The sequence below is a fragment of the Ciconia boyciana genome, chromosome 12, assembly GCF_034638445.1.
Source record: "Ciconia boyciana chromosome 12, ASM3463844v1, whole genome shotgun sequence".
Classification (NCBI taxonomy): Eukaryota; Metazoa; Chordata; class Aves; order Ciconiiformes; family Ciconiidae; genus Ciconia; species Ciconia boyciana.
In genome coordinates, this window is record NC_132945.1 from 11,800,305 (window position 1) to 11,813,438 (window position 13,134).

The following is a 13,134-nucleotide window of genomic DNA, read 5'->3' on the forward strand; positions in this document are numbered from 1 at the left end:
TGTTCTGTCCCAGGATTTAAGTGTCCCGGAGAATTCCGCAACAGAGCGGCCCTGTAGCTCCCGGGACCGCGGGAGAAGGAAACTCCCCCGGGCCACCCGCCGCACAGACCCCAGAGCCTCTCCCGGGGTCCTGCTGGCAGGCAAGGCTGTACAGCAGAGCTCGTCTGCTCGGTTTTGCCGGCACAAATTGCAATTATTGTAGTTACGGTCGCTCTCAGACCTGGTGCCTCGAGGAAGGCTCTCAACAGTGACCAAAAATTATCTGTATGCAGTCTTTAAGTATTCTGATTTGAGATAATCTAGGCACCTTAGAAACGTTCCTTGTCTGGGAATTAACTCTACACAGCTGTTGCTCTAGCCTCTAACAAGTTAGGGTAGAACAGTCACTTTTTGTTGGGTAACCACCACATAATATTCTAATAACAGTTTCATCTTTTTCAATTGAAAAGGAGAGCGTCATAAGTACTTTTGATGCATGGATTTTTATTTTTGCTTCATGGCATGGCACATCCATAGCTAACTTAGCTATAAAATAACATCAAATTCTGAATTAAGCATTTATCATCTATAATTTTATCTAGGCAAAAAAAGCTTTGTGGTAATTAACTCTTCTTAAATATTGTGGGAATGAGTGTTTGCATCTCAGCCAGGAAAATTGCAAGTTCCTAGTTATTTAAGTGTGGAACCTGAAAAACACTTGAAAAACAAACATTGGAAAAGCATTTGAGAAAACTGCTGTCTCTAGACCCGAAGATTAAAATCAGAAGTACATGGAATACCACTGTTATACCAGAATTACCTCTTGCCTCTGTCTTCTCTCCCAGGTGTGCCCAACGGGATTGCTCTCTCTCACAAAGCCTCAGTCTTCTGCGGGGTCTCTGGGGAGCATTTGCTGCAAGCATTTGTTTCATTTCCCATTAGCTAGGTGTACTGGAATTGCTCTTTATTTACACGACACGCACAATTATTTGGGGACCACCAGGGTGTCTCTGGCTTCCAGAATAAAGCATCCCCTTCTTGAGATTGCATCTTAACATTGTAGAAATTTGGCTAGGCCTGTAGGCAACAGCTGGGTGCACCAAAGACAGTGGGCTCATTTCTTTTCTGATCTAAAGACTAGCCTTCTTCACCTAAATACTGGAAAAGGTCCCAATAAGCAGAAAGCAAGAGGCAGAAGTGTCCAACAGCAGACAAGAACAGCAGCTGAAGAGAACTGAGCAAACAGCCCATTCTAATAACTCGTCCTTCTCCACCTCCACCATTAATTTTGTTCCTAATTACCCACAGCTGTAGTGGATTTGCCATCTTGCAGTCTCAGTTCTCTAGGTTACCAGCTGTTCTGCAGAAAAGGCCACTGTTAGGGATTTATGCATGCTGGCCACCATAACAGGGACCGTCCCTAGGATCCCGCTGAAAATGCAAAGTCCAAGTGAAGGTTTCTCCTTCCTCTTTTACTAGTTCTCACGTTACAGCTCAAGCTGGGTGCCTCCGGAGAGGCACCCCTACCCCAGATTGCGCCCCTCAATTATACCCGTACCACCCAGCACCCGATCCCCAAGTCCAATCACTTCATTCTGGTTGGTGGTCTCTTGGTTTCTTATTGGTTTTCACTGTAGCTGGGCTAGCCTTCTTCTGAAGTTACTTCATTCTCTTGGAGTTGTTTCCTTGGTCCTTATCTTCTTCATTCCGCTCGTATCTGCCGGATTCAGCTAGTTCTGTGTTAGCAGCATTAGTTTTATCAAAAAGTTCACTCTCGGTCAGCTCTTGCAGCCTAAGGCTTCAACTACTTTAGCTACTAGTGCTAAGCTACTAATGCTAAACGAGACTATTCAGAGAGAAGAATACAGTTAATCACATTTCTTCTCATGTAACAGTCCTCCCTTTGGTTTTTTTTGGGCATCCCTGCCCATCTATAGTTGGTCTTGTATGAGGACTCTTCGATATCACAGAATCACAGAATCGTATAGGTTGAAAAAGACCTTTAAGATCATCGAGTCCAACCGTAAACCTAACACTACCAAGACCACCACTACACCATGTCCCTAAGCACCTCATCCAAACGGCTTTGAAATACCTCCAGGGATGGCAACTCCACCACTTCCCTGGGCAGCCTGTTCCAATGCTTGAGAACCCTTCCAGTGAAGTAAAATTTCCTAATATCCAGTCTAAACCTCCCCTGGCGCAACTTGAGGCCATTTCCTCTCGTCCTATCACTAGTTACTTGGGAGAAGAGACCGACCCCCACCTCTCTACAACCTCCTTTCAGGTAGTTGTAGAGAGCGATAAGGTCTCCCCTCAGCCTCCTTTTCTCCAGGCTGAACAACCCCAGTTCCCTCAGCCGCTCCTCATAAGACTTGTTCTCCAGACCCTTCACCAGCTTCGTTGCCCTTCTCTGGACACGCTCCAGCACCTCAATGTCTCTCTTGTAGTGAGGGGCCCAAAACTGAACGCGGTATTCGAGGTGCGGCCTCACCAGTGCCGAGTACAGGGGCACGGTCACTTCCCTAGTCCTGCTGGCCACGCTATTTTTGATACAAGCCAGGATGCCGTTGGCTTTCTTGGCCACCTGGGCACACTGCTGGCTCATGTTCAGCCGGCTGTCAACCAACACCCCCAGGTCCTTTTCTGCCAGGCAGCTTTCCAGCCACTCTTCCCCAAGCCTGTAGCGCTGCATGGGGTTGTTGTGACCTAAGTGCAGGACCTTGCACTGAGCCTTGTTGAACCTCATACAACTGGCCCCAGCCCATCGATCCAGCCTGTCCAGGTCCCTCTGCAGAGCCTTCCTACCCTCAAGCAGATCAACACTCCCGCACAACTTGGTGTCATCTGCAGACTGACTGAGGGTGCACTCGATCCCTTCGTCCAGATCATTGATAAAAATATTAAACAGAACTGGCCCAACATAGAGCCCTGGGGAACACCGCTTGTGACCGGCCGCCAACTGGAGTAAACTCCATTCACCACCACTCTTTGGGCCCGGCCATCCAGCCAGTTCTTTACCCAGCGAAGAGTACACCCCTCCAAGCCATGAGCAGCCAGTCTCTCCAGGAGAATGCTGTGGGAAACCATGTCAAAGGCTTTACTGAAGTCTAGATAGACAACATCCACAGCCTTCCCCTCATCCACTAGGCGGGTCACCTTGTCGTAGAAGGAGATCAGGTTGGTCAAGCAGGACCTGCCTTTCCTGAACCCATGCTGGCTGGGCTTGATCCCTTGGTTATCCTCTACATGCCGTGTGATGGCACTCAGGATGATCTGCTCCATCAGCTTCCCCGGTACCGAGGTCAGGCTGACAGGCCTGTAGTTCCCCGGGTCCTCCTTCCAGCCCTTCTTGAAGATGGGTGTCACATTAGCTAATCTCCAGTCAGCTGGGACCTCCCCAGTTAGCCAGGACTGCTGGTAAATGATGGAAAGGGGCTTGGTGAGCACATCTGCCAGTTCCTTCAGTACTCTTGGGTAGCTCTCATCAGGCCCCATAGACTTGTGAGTGTCTAAGTGGTGCAGCAGGTCACTGACCATTTCCCCCTGGATTATGGGGGCTCCATTCTGGTCCCCGTCCCTATCTTCCGACTCAGGGGGCTGGGTACCCTGTATCCTTGTACAGATTCCATAAGCGTATTCTGTAAACAATTCCGAATACAAGTAAAAACACAGTAGGCTATCAGAAGCATAATAATCACAGGTAAAAGACTTTTTAGCAATGAACTAAATAAACTACTAAACCATGAGGATAATCCCCATCCAGAGAACGGGTTTTGTAACCAGGGATTCAATGGCTCTTCCTAGATCATTGATAGAGTCTTCAAGTTCTAAGGCAACCTTTTCTAAGACCACGTGTAGTCTGATGGTATATCAGCCTACACAAGTAATGGCGAGGCCAGCCACTAACAGAATCATTTTTTAAATGGAACATTCTATTAGTTCTCCCTCTGTTAGCGGATTTTTCCATGTGCTATCTCGTGCCTCTTCTAGTCTTCGGAGTGTTTGTTCTTGAGTTTCAATGAGGGAAGTTTTTCTGACATTTCTAATTGTTCCCTGAGATAATTTAGAAGTAATGTGTAAATATGGCACCCCACGGGCTACGTAACAACTGCCTGTCCAATTGGCTGGTAGTATTTTATAAGATTTTTGGCCACAGACAAAATAATGGTCTTGTCGGGCCCAAAATGGGGAGTAATGTCTGCTTGTTAGTACACTGGTATGTAAGATTAAAATCCCATATCTTTCCAACGGAAGGTCAAAACCGTCTTCGTCTTCTGATACCCAAGGTCCATTTAGACTACAATGTCCTTTACCTTTCCACCACTTGTAGATCGTTCTGGTATCATACGTTGAGATGTTACTGCAATTGTTCCTCTGTGGCCTGAAGCTTATAGTTTAAAAAAATGGGGTTTGACCTTTACAGAAAGTGTGGGTGTTCTTAAACCAGTAACCATCTCTCCACTGGGTTATGAGGCATGAGCTGTTTCCTGCCAGGTAGGCATATCGGTCAGACTGGTTACGAGTGAAACAGAAAGTTCCTTCTGTTAGCACGGCGGTTGTATATTCCCAGTCCTGATATTTGGTCTGAGTTAAGAGAGTCTTATTCCAGAAAGGCGAATTGGAGCGGTTGTTATGAGTATACTTCTCTGTCACTTTCAATTCAACTAAGGTCAAAGGAATCATGATAAGGGGTATACCTGTTCTGGGGGTTAATGGGGTATGGGCACATACCCAGCAATCTGTTTGGTTAGGTTGGCCACGTGATGGGCCAACAACACAAAGGAATTGTTTTAGTAAAAGCAGTAAAGAAAGGTATTGTACTAACACAGTTTTGAGAATAGCTTTCTCGTAATGGGTTTGTCGATGCATGGTTGAGCCCATTTTGGCGATGGCTTGCCCATTGTTTTCAATCAAGTGTACAAAAGAAAAAGAACCAAAACATCTAGACAAAGAAGGGTTCATACCAGAACTAGGGTAACCACTCTTAACCCAATAATAAAACATTGAGTCTCATGGCTAACTCTTGTTCACTGGGTGGTTGGTGCCACCGGCATGCACAGCACCAGTTTATGTATCCGGCTGCGCCTTTTCTGGTTATATTTCCCCAGCCCCAGCCTCGATGATGGTTTTCCCAACGGCCTTTATAACAGTTATTAATACACCACCCAGGATGACACGGGCCATGATTATTGCAGGGTAACCAAAGCCAACCATGCTGATGCCACCTCAAACCTTCCCCTCTTGGAACTGAGCCTGGAGTGACTAGATGGTGAATGGTGAATACACCATACTATAAGGATGGTGAATACACCAAACAGGACACTGCCCTTGATCTACGGTCTCTGATGGTCCACTTGGCCAAGCAGCGGGTGACCCTCTGGTCCACGTGGCTCTAGAAAGAAAACAAAACCGACGTGGTTCTGGGATTCCTTCAGCCTTTGTAAGCGTAAATGGCCCCGGTCTCAATCTCCGAGGCAGGATTGACGGAGTCCCGCAGGGTCAACGGTGGTCCGTCTAACTGATGTTCTTTTGCCAGTCATTTAACATGAGAGTGGTGAATCCAGTTATCCTCTTCTGCATTCTCTACAGCAAAGTAAGAAGTTAATAACGCAGTATACGGAGCCTCCCTTTAGGGTCCAACTTTGTTTTGCGAGAGTGGACTTTTGTCATTACTGCATCTCCAGACCGGATATCATGTACTTGCATTCCTGCTGGTACTGGTTGAAACCATTGGGCTTGTGCCCTATTTTCTTGTAGATGTTTTTGTGTCCCCAATACAAATCTGGTAGCTCATTCATCTCCACCTAAGAGGCTGTTCCTAGTGGGGACAAAGGTCCCAGGTACAGCTAAATGCCTGCCAAACACTATTTCTGCTGGTGACAACCCCCGAGGTTGGCGAGGGGTATTTCTAATATCCCATAGCACTATTCTTAAAACTTCAAGCCATTTCAAACCTACCTGACTACAAGTTTGAGCAACTGTATTTTTGAGAGTCCTATTCATTCTTTCCAGCTGTCCTGACGACTGCGGATGATATGGAACACGTAGTTGTCGCTGTGTTCCTAAACTTTTATAGATATTGTCTAGTATCCCCACTGAAAAATGAGAACCCCTCATTGGGTTTCAGGTATTCCGTATCTGGGAATGATTTCCCGCAAAAGTGCTTTGACCAATCCAGCAGTATCAGCCTTCCTGGTGGGAAAAGCTTCTACCCATCCTGAGAGTTGGTCCACGATTACTGGCAGGTGCTTAAATCCGCTCACGGGAGTCACATCAGCATAATCAATTTGCAGTCTTTGGAATGGGAAGTATGCCCATGGTCATCCTCCAGCCTCCTGTTTATTTGGGTTTTGCATCAGAAAACTTCCAACCTGTGGGACAAGAACTCACAATCCTTTTTACTGCCATACGTATTTCTGGAGCCACCCACATTTTCTCAGCCTGGTTAACAACTGCTGTCGTCCCTCCATGTGTTTTATCACAAAACCACCTAGCCAAAGTCATTAAATGTTTTCCTGGTAAAATGGGTTTTCCCCCAGTCGTCCAAATTCCAGTTTCATCTTTCACAGCCTCCCAACTTTCCCAACAAGCCCGTTCTTCCTGAGTGACCGCTGCATATAGTTGGGCTGGGTTACTGACATCTGGCCAATCATCAGCAGAGGGACTTGTTATAGTGGTACACTCATGTATAGGTTGGAGGGCAGCAGCTTTAGCTGCTTGCGGGATAATGACGGAAGATTGGTGAGGAGGACTGTAAACACGCTCAAGGGATGTGCAGCTGGGGTGTAGAAAAATAAAGATATCGTATTGGTTGTTGTTTATCCTTGTGTGCTTGACAAATAGCACATCTGTGTTTAGAGAACATAGGCAGATGGTAGACTTAGAGGCACCCTACCGAACACGCTTGAAATTCCTGCCCTGCTGCACAGAAGATCAAAGCACGGTGGTAAACTACGCCTGCGCGAATCCCTGATAAACAGGCGAAAACAGCGGGGTCGGCGATCCTCCAGCATGGACCGAGCTCAGCGCTGCCTGTGTCCCCGCTTGTGTGCCTCTGCCTGGGTGCTGCTTCAGGGATCCCCCAGTTGGCGAGATAATGAAAATAAATTTACTCTTTGCATTTCATCTGTGGTTTTGTGGTTGTTCCTGTGTTCTGCCTGTGCTGACTCACACAGTTGCTTTACCTGCCAATTCATTATTTCTTTCAATTTCGCTGGATCCTTTGGTATGAGCTGGGCAGTGTACTATAGCGATTTCCTTGGAAGCTTAATAGCTTCCAACAGCATTCGGATTACAGTTCCATTAGAAATACTTTTTCCCGCCAAGGTACAGAACCCTCGTTCTTTCCATAGCGTACCCATTGCATGACACACTCCAAAAGCATATTTAGAATCAGTATAAATAGTTACCCACTGATTACATCCCCACCAGGCGGCTCTTGCTAATGCAGTTAATTCAGTCCTGTGGGCACTCACCGAGGGTTGTAGAGGTTCCGCTTCTAAGTTTCTCACCACTGCATAGACCGTCTGTCGTTTTCCATTCACGTAGTATGACGATCCACCGGTGAAAAGGGTTAGACCCGAGTTCTCTAGAGGTTATCCCGCAGATCTTCCTGTAGGCGGCTGGAGTGGAACACTACCTTAGCCCAATCATGATGCAGCTCACCATCGGAGGGAAGAGGCAGTAAAGTTGCTGGGTTCAAAACATTACATCTTTTTAAAGTAGTATTATCCGCATGTACAATCGTTAATTCACAAGTATGTGCTCTTTGTGGGGACAATGCTTGTGTAGCATGTTGCTGAAGAATCAGTTCTACTTCATGCGGGACATACACAGCTGTTGGGTGACCCAGGACTAATGGTCTGCTTCTTTCTATGATAGCCGCTGTTGCTGCTATCGGTCTAACACAGGAATTATTCCCTGCCGCTACAGGATCCAGTTGAGTTGAGTGATGAGCCACAGGGCGGCGGTGTGGACCTAGCTGCTAAAGACTCTGCTGGCTACTCCTCTGTTCTCATGCACAAATAGTTCTTGGAGTAATCCAGCAATCCCAGTGCTGGAGCAGAAGCTAAAGCTCCTTTTATAGCTTGGAAAGCCTTTTCCCTCTCTGGACTCCACCGTATAGAAGAACTCTATCAGTTCTTCTGCCTTGGTAGCTTCTGTCCATGGTTTACTTAACTCCCCCAGCCCCGGTATCCAGGGCCTGCAGTATCCTACTGCACCTAAAAATCCTTGCAATTGCTTCTTTGTTACCGGTCAAGGCATTTCTACAATAGCCTGGGCCCGTTCTGGGTCTACTAATCTTTGTCCTTCTTTTAATATGAATCCTAAATATTTTACTTCCTGCTGACACGGCTGAAGCTTAGAAAGAGATGCACGGTGACGTTTTTCTGCTAAAGCAGTACACAGACGAATAGTATCTTTCAAGCGATCTTCGCATGTCTTGCTGACAACTAACAGATCACCTACATATTGTACAAGTATAGAACCTCCAGGTAACATAGCATCTTTCAAATTTTCTCCTTGCCACCCTGGCATGTGATCCTTAAAATAGTTGCAGATGTCAGAGGCGGCTTTGTCCACAAACAGACTTGCTGCCAATTAATAATTAAAATTCTGGAGAGTCATTCCCCCGTACGTCAACAAAGCCTGTCGCAATCTTCCCCAGTAGTCGCTGGGGTGTTCCTCTGGCCTCTGTCTACATTCCTGTACTTTAGTTCAATTTACTCTCACCTCCTCGAAAGCTCTAATCGCATTTATCAGATTTCTAACCACTGTTTGGCAATTATCTCTATCTGTTTGATTATTATAATCCTAATTGGGATCAGCCTGAGGCCAGGCAGTCCGATTTCCCCCTGCCTATAGGGTTAATTGCACATTCTTTTCAATTATTTTATCTTTCTGTCTGGACGGAACAATTCTCTCAATAACAGGCTGGGGGATGGGAAATTAATTCTGGTGGCATATTCTTTAAGATAATCACTGAAAGGATTTTTCACACCTTCCCGGGGATCCTGGAGGTTTTGAGGTTTCCTTGCACCGGACTCCCACACTGCTGCTAGACGAGATCCCCAGGCTGGCTCGGTCTAAAGTTACCCTAAGAAATACAAGGAAAAGAAGGGTGTAAATCCTAGAGAAAGGAAACAGGAAAGCAGGGGAATAAGAGGAGGAGAAAAAGAAAAGAAAGAAAATCCATCTTGGTCTGACAGCAAGTTTCTCCTGCCTTGTGGGAATAAAACTGCTCCTGACTGGGCAATCAGAAAGCCCAGAGTGCTGTGAGACGCGGGGAAGAGGAGGTGTGGGAGCTGCAGGCGCTGACGCGACCGGCTCCAGCAGCTGCTCTAACGCTGCCAGGAGGAAAGAGCCCCAGCAGCACAGCCTGGGCAGGGAGCGAGGAGGGAGCTCTGCTGCAGCAAGGCAGCCCAGCCCTGCCCCTCGCAAGGCGGGTGCTCAGAGGCGGGAAAGGTGCTGGGAGTCTGCCCCCAACACATCCCACAGGGAAATCCAGACCATGTCCCCGGGAATGCATCATCTTTGTACGCAAATGGAGCCAGAAAGCTTACTTCTTGAGCAGATGCCCTGATCTGGAAGCTTGGGGAAAGTTCTGATACAAGCTTTGTGCTCTGGGGCCCTGTCTGCTTATTTTAAACTACGGCCTCGTGGACTGGGGACTAGCTTTTGGTCAGCATGCCCCCTTGTAAATCTCCTCCTGCTGCATCTCTTACACAGGCGGCCAGGGGTGCACCTCCTCGCTGCCACGTCTTGCTTGTGACAGTGGGGACTTCGGAGCTATGACCCAGACAGCACGACCCAGAGGAGCAAACCTGCCCCAGAGAAAGGGACCACCAGGTAGGTGGTGGGCGACGCACACATGTACGTGAGGCAGCAGAGGAGCAGCAGGATCAGCAGGGTGACGGGGAGGATGTACAGGAGTGCCTGTGGGAAGTTCTCATAGAGGTGAGACCACATGTCGCGCAGATAGTCTGCCAGCCAGGACCAGCGGACACCTGCAGAAGAGATGTGTCCTAGTGACTGCGAGGAAGTGAGGGGAGAGGGAGGTGAGCCAGGGCCCGTGCTCCCAGGAGGTCTTTGTGTGACAGGCAGCGGTCAGGGCTGCTTGCCTCGGGGGGTTTGCTGGTGGCAGACCCAGGGGTGTTCAATCCTGACTCAGATTTCACACACCTGATGCTGCCAAAACGAATCCTTCTGATCCCAGAAGCTGTTTGAGCCTTGCAGCAAAACTCTCTAGTGGGGAGAGCAGAGAGCCACTAGAAACCCTCCTTTTCCTTGGATCTGAGTGTATTTTGAGGCAGGGTCAGGCCTTCTTCCCTGTGCTGATGGGCAGCATCCAGCCCCTCTCACTCCACACACACACATGCCACTTCCCTCGCTCTGGGGCCACCATAAGGAACTTTAGCCCCAGGAAAAGCCAGTGCCCTCTGGGCAAACTGGTTTTACTTGTGTGCCCAGCAAGTGGAGGAGCGAGCCTGGTTGTGCACCCATGTACACAGAGGACGAGAGGGTCATTTGGGGCAGCACAAAGAGCGTTCCCCGGTCAGGGCTGCTGGGTGCCTTGTCTGCTGCAGGCTGAGGCCAACAGGGTGGACAGGGAGCCCCCAGATCACAAGGGGCAGTGTGTCCACCCCTCCAGTGTTGAAAAACTTCATCCTTCCCAAGAAACTTCCTGGAAAACTCCAGCCCCCTGGGCCGAAGTTCCTGCGGTGGCCTCCAGCCCAGGACTGCCCCGTAGGGTTAGCTGCCCACCCCTTTCTCCTCCACAGCAGATACGTCAAGTGGGTGGGGATTAAGAGGCAGAAACCCATGGATCTGCCACCCAGAGGTGGCTGCAGCGGGCAGTCAGTGCTGCTCGGGGCAGGCTCTTCCCATCAGTCCCTCTCCTGTGGCAGCTCTTGCGCACTCACGTGGGCTGGAGTCTTCTGCATCATCCACATGTAGCTCCCGATCCACTTCCTGCCCTATCCTCAGCCTCACACTGCCCAGCTGGGAGGTGACCTTGGGCTTTGTTGGAGGAATTTCGCCACCTGCCAGGAATTATGCCACCGTCAACAGGGCTCGGCCCTAGGTTCCTGCTTGAAGAAGACGAGTCGCCAATCTGCTGGGTAAATAAACAGTTTATTTATGCGACATGCAGAGCAGCTCGAGCTGGGTGCCTCCAAAGAGGGACCCCGAACCAAGAGATCCCTGGGCAATAATACCCTTACAATCCAAGTTCCCCGCTCCTCACACAACAGTTCTGACCAGTAGTAATATTAGGGTCTGGGGTCTTCCCGCTCTTCGTCGGGTCCCTTCATTGTCTCTAGGCGGGCCGTTTCTTCTCTTACCTCTAAGGTTGCTGTGTCAGCTGACGATGGTAGCGGCCTTCCTTGCTTCCTTATCTTTGAGCTCGAACCAGCTCTGGGGCCTTCTTTTACTTAACTAGGTAAAAGTTCAGCATATCTGGGTGGAAGTTCACAGCCTGCGGCCTAAGGCTTCAGCAAATTTAGCTACTAATGCTAAGCAAGTTCTGGAAAAGTAGTATACCAAATCGCACAACAGGCTTGCAGTGACGGTAGAAGACCAGGGCAGTCAGCACCAGGCGCAGAAGAAAGACAGCATGAGCGCCATGTTTTGCAGCTGGGCACGGTGGGACCTGTGACCCAGACTCTGTCTGCGGGGTTCCCTGAAAAACCTGTAAAATCAGATTAGGATGAGAAAATAAGGGACTAGGTCGGGGGCCTAGGAAAGTCCTGGGGTGCCTGACTGCATTCAGCACCAACAGACATGCCCACTAGGCTGGAGGATGCTGCTTGGACCGTCATCTCCCTAGCCCTGCCCGGCTGACCAAGAAGGATCCGCAGAGCACTTTGGAGCATCCTTACCCAGCGGCTGAGGCAGCCCGGGAGGAGGAGCACTCATTGAGAGGGAGCCTCGCCTCTCCTGGAGAGAGCGGGTTGCGGGGCAGGGGAGTATGGACATACAGTGGGGTCGTGGGCCATGGCTTTGAAACGTGCTGCCCTGAGCACATCCCGGAGGCAGGACGCCTTGGCTCCAGGCTCCTCTTGCACTCTCGGGCTAGGAACAGGCTGGCAACAATGTGAGGTAGGAGGCAAGAGATACAGAGAGCAGAGAGAAGCCCTGCAGTTAATCGTGGAAGACGTAGTAGGAGGGAGAAATGTGACAAGAGACACCTGACAGAAAAGGGGAGTCTAAGTCTGTTCATTCGCTCTTGGTTACACGCGGGGAAACTGAGGCAGAGGAGGCGGTGAGCAGCTCGGCCCTAGCTCCCTGGCTGAGCTGGGAATTAAGCTGTGCTCTCCCGAGTTCGCTTTGCTCCCTGTCAGCCACGGTCCCTGCTCAGGTGCTCTCTCCAGCATGCTGCTGCCCGTTTCTGTTATGTGCTGGCAACTTCTTCTGAGAACGGTGCCCGTCTGCCCAGCTGCAATACCCGCATACATCCCCCACATCTGGCTCAGGTGGGGGCTGCAAACCGGGGGCTCTCCATCCAGCACGGGAGAAGCCGGATTCAGAAGCAGCCCTGGCCCATGGCTCATCTGGCTGGGGCTCAGCATTGAAACACCTCGCACGCTTTGGATTGCAAAATAATCTCTGCTTGGGCTATACTAGAAAGGGATGGCAGGGATGTGTTTTGCCTCCCTGGAGACACCAGATAGCTGTGTGATCACTGGCTCACCCAGCCCAGGCAATCCGAGCAGCTGAGCCATGAAAGAGAATAAGATCCACGGTGTCTGGGAGGATTTGGCCAGGCAGCCCCCGCCACAGCATGCCTCTTTGCGGGGTCTGCCGCAAAATCCTGCCGACTATGCCAATTTTTCCTGTTGCGTTAAAAGTTACTGTCGCGTAGGAGTCTGAGGAGTGGCGGGAGGAGGGAACCCTCCCGTTGAGTCACGAGGTTCAGACAGGCCCCCCTTGCTTTCTGAACTCCTTCTCAGAGAGGAGTCTGGGTGCGGCTAAGTCCAGTCTTAGTCTCAGACTTGGTCAACGGTTTATTTTCTAAGGACTGTATATGTAGCCACCCATCAGAGTCAACGTTTGCCCGTCAGAGCCCTCTCAGGGCTTTCACTGAAACAGCTTCACAAAGTTGATTAAGGCAACAGCGTTAATTCGACAACGTTATAAGTCCGGTCGCATTCA

The 13,134-nt window shown here is 49.5% G+C and overlaps 1 long non-coding RNA gene across 3 annotated transcripts; it reads right to left on the reverse strand.

Annotated features, from left to right (window-relative positions):
- Nucleotides 1-7,485: 7,485 nt before the first annotated feature.
- Nucleotides 7,486-11,794, reverse strand: LOC140658665 (uncharacterized). 3 transcript variants are annotated; one of them, XR_012044812.1, is made up of 4 exons: nucleotides 11,325-11,794; nucleotides 10,905-11,095; nucleotides 8,984-9,079; nucleotides 7,486-7,674 (listed from the first exon to the last, which is right to left on the reverse strand). It is a non-coding gene; the product is annotated as an uncharacterized lncRNA (long non-coding RNA). The 3 variants fall into 3 exon arrangements; XR_012044811.1 differs by having other exon boundaries at nucleotides 10,905-11,098; XR_012044810.1 differs by having other exon boundaries at nucleotides 10,905-11,794.
- Nucleotides 11,795-13,134: the final 1,340 nt, after the last annotated feature.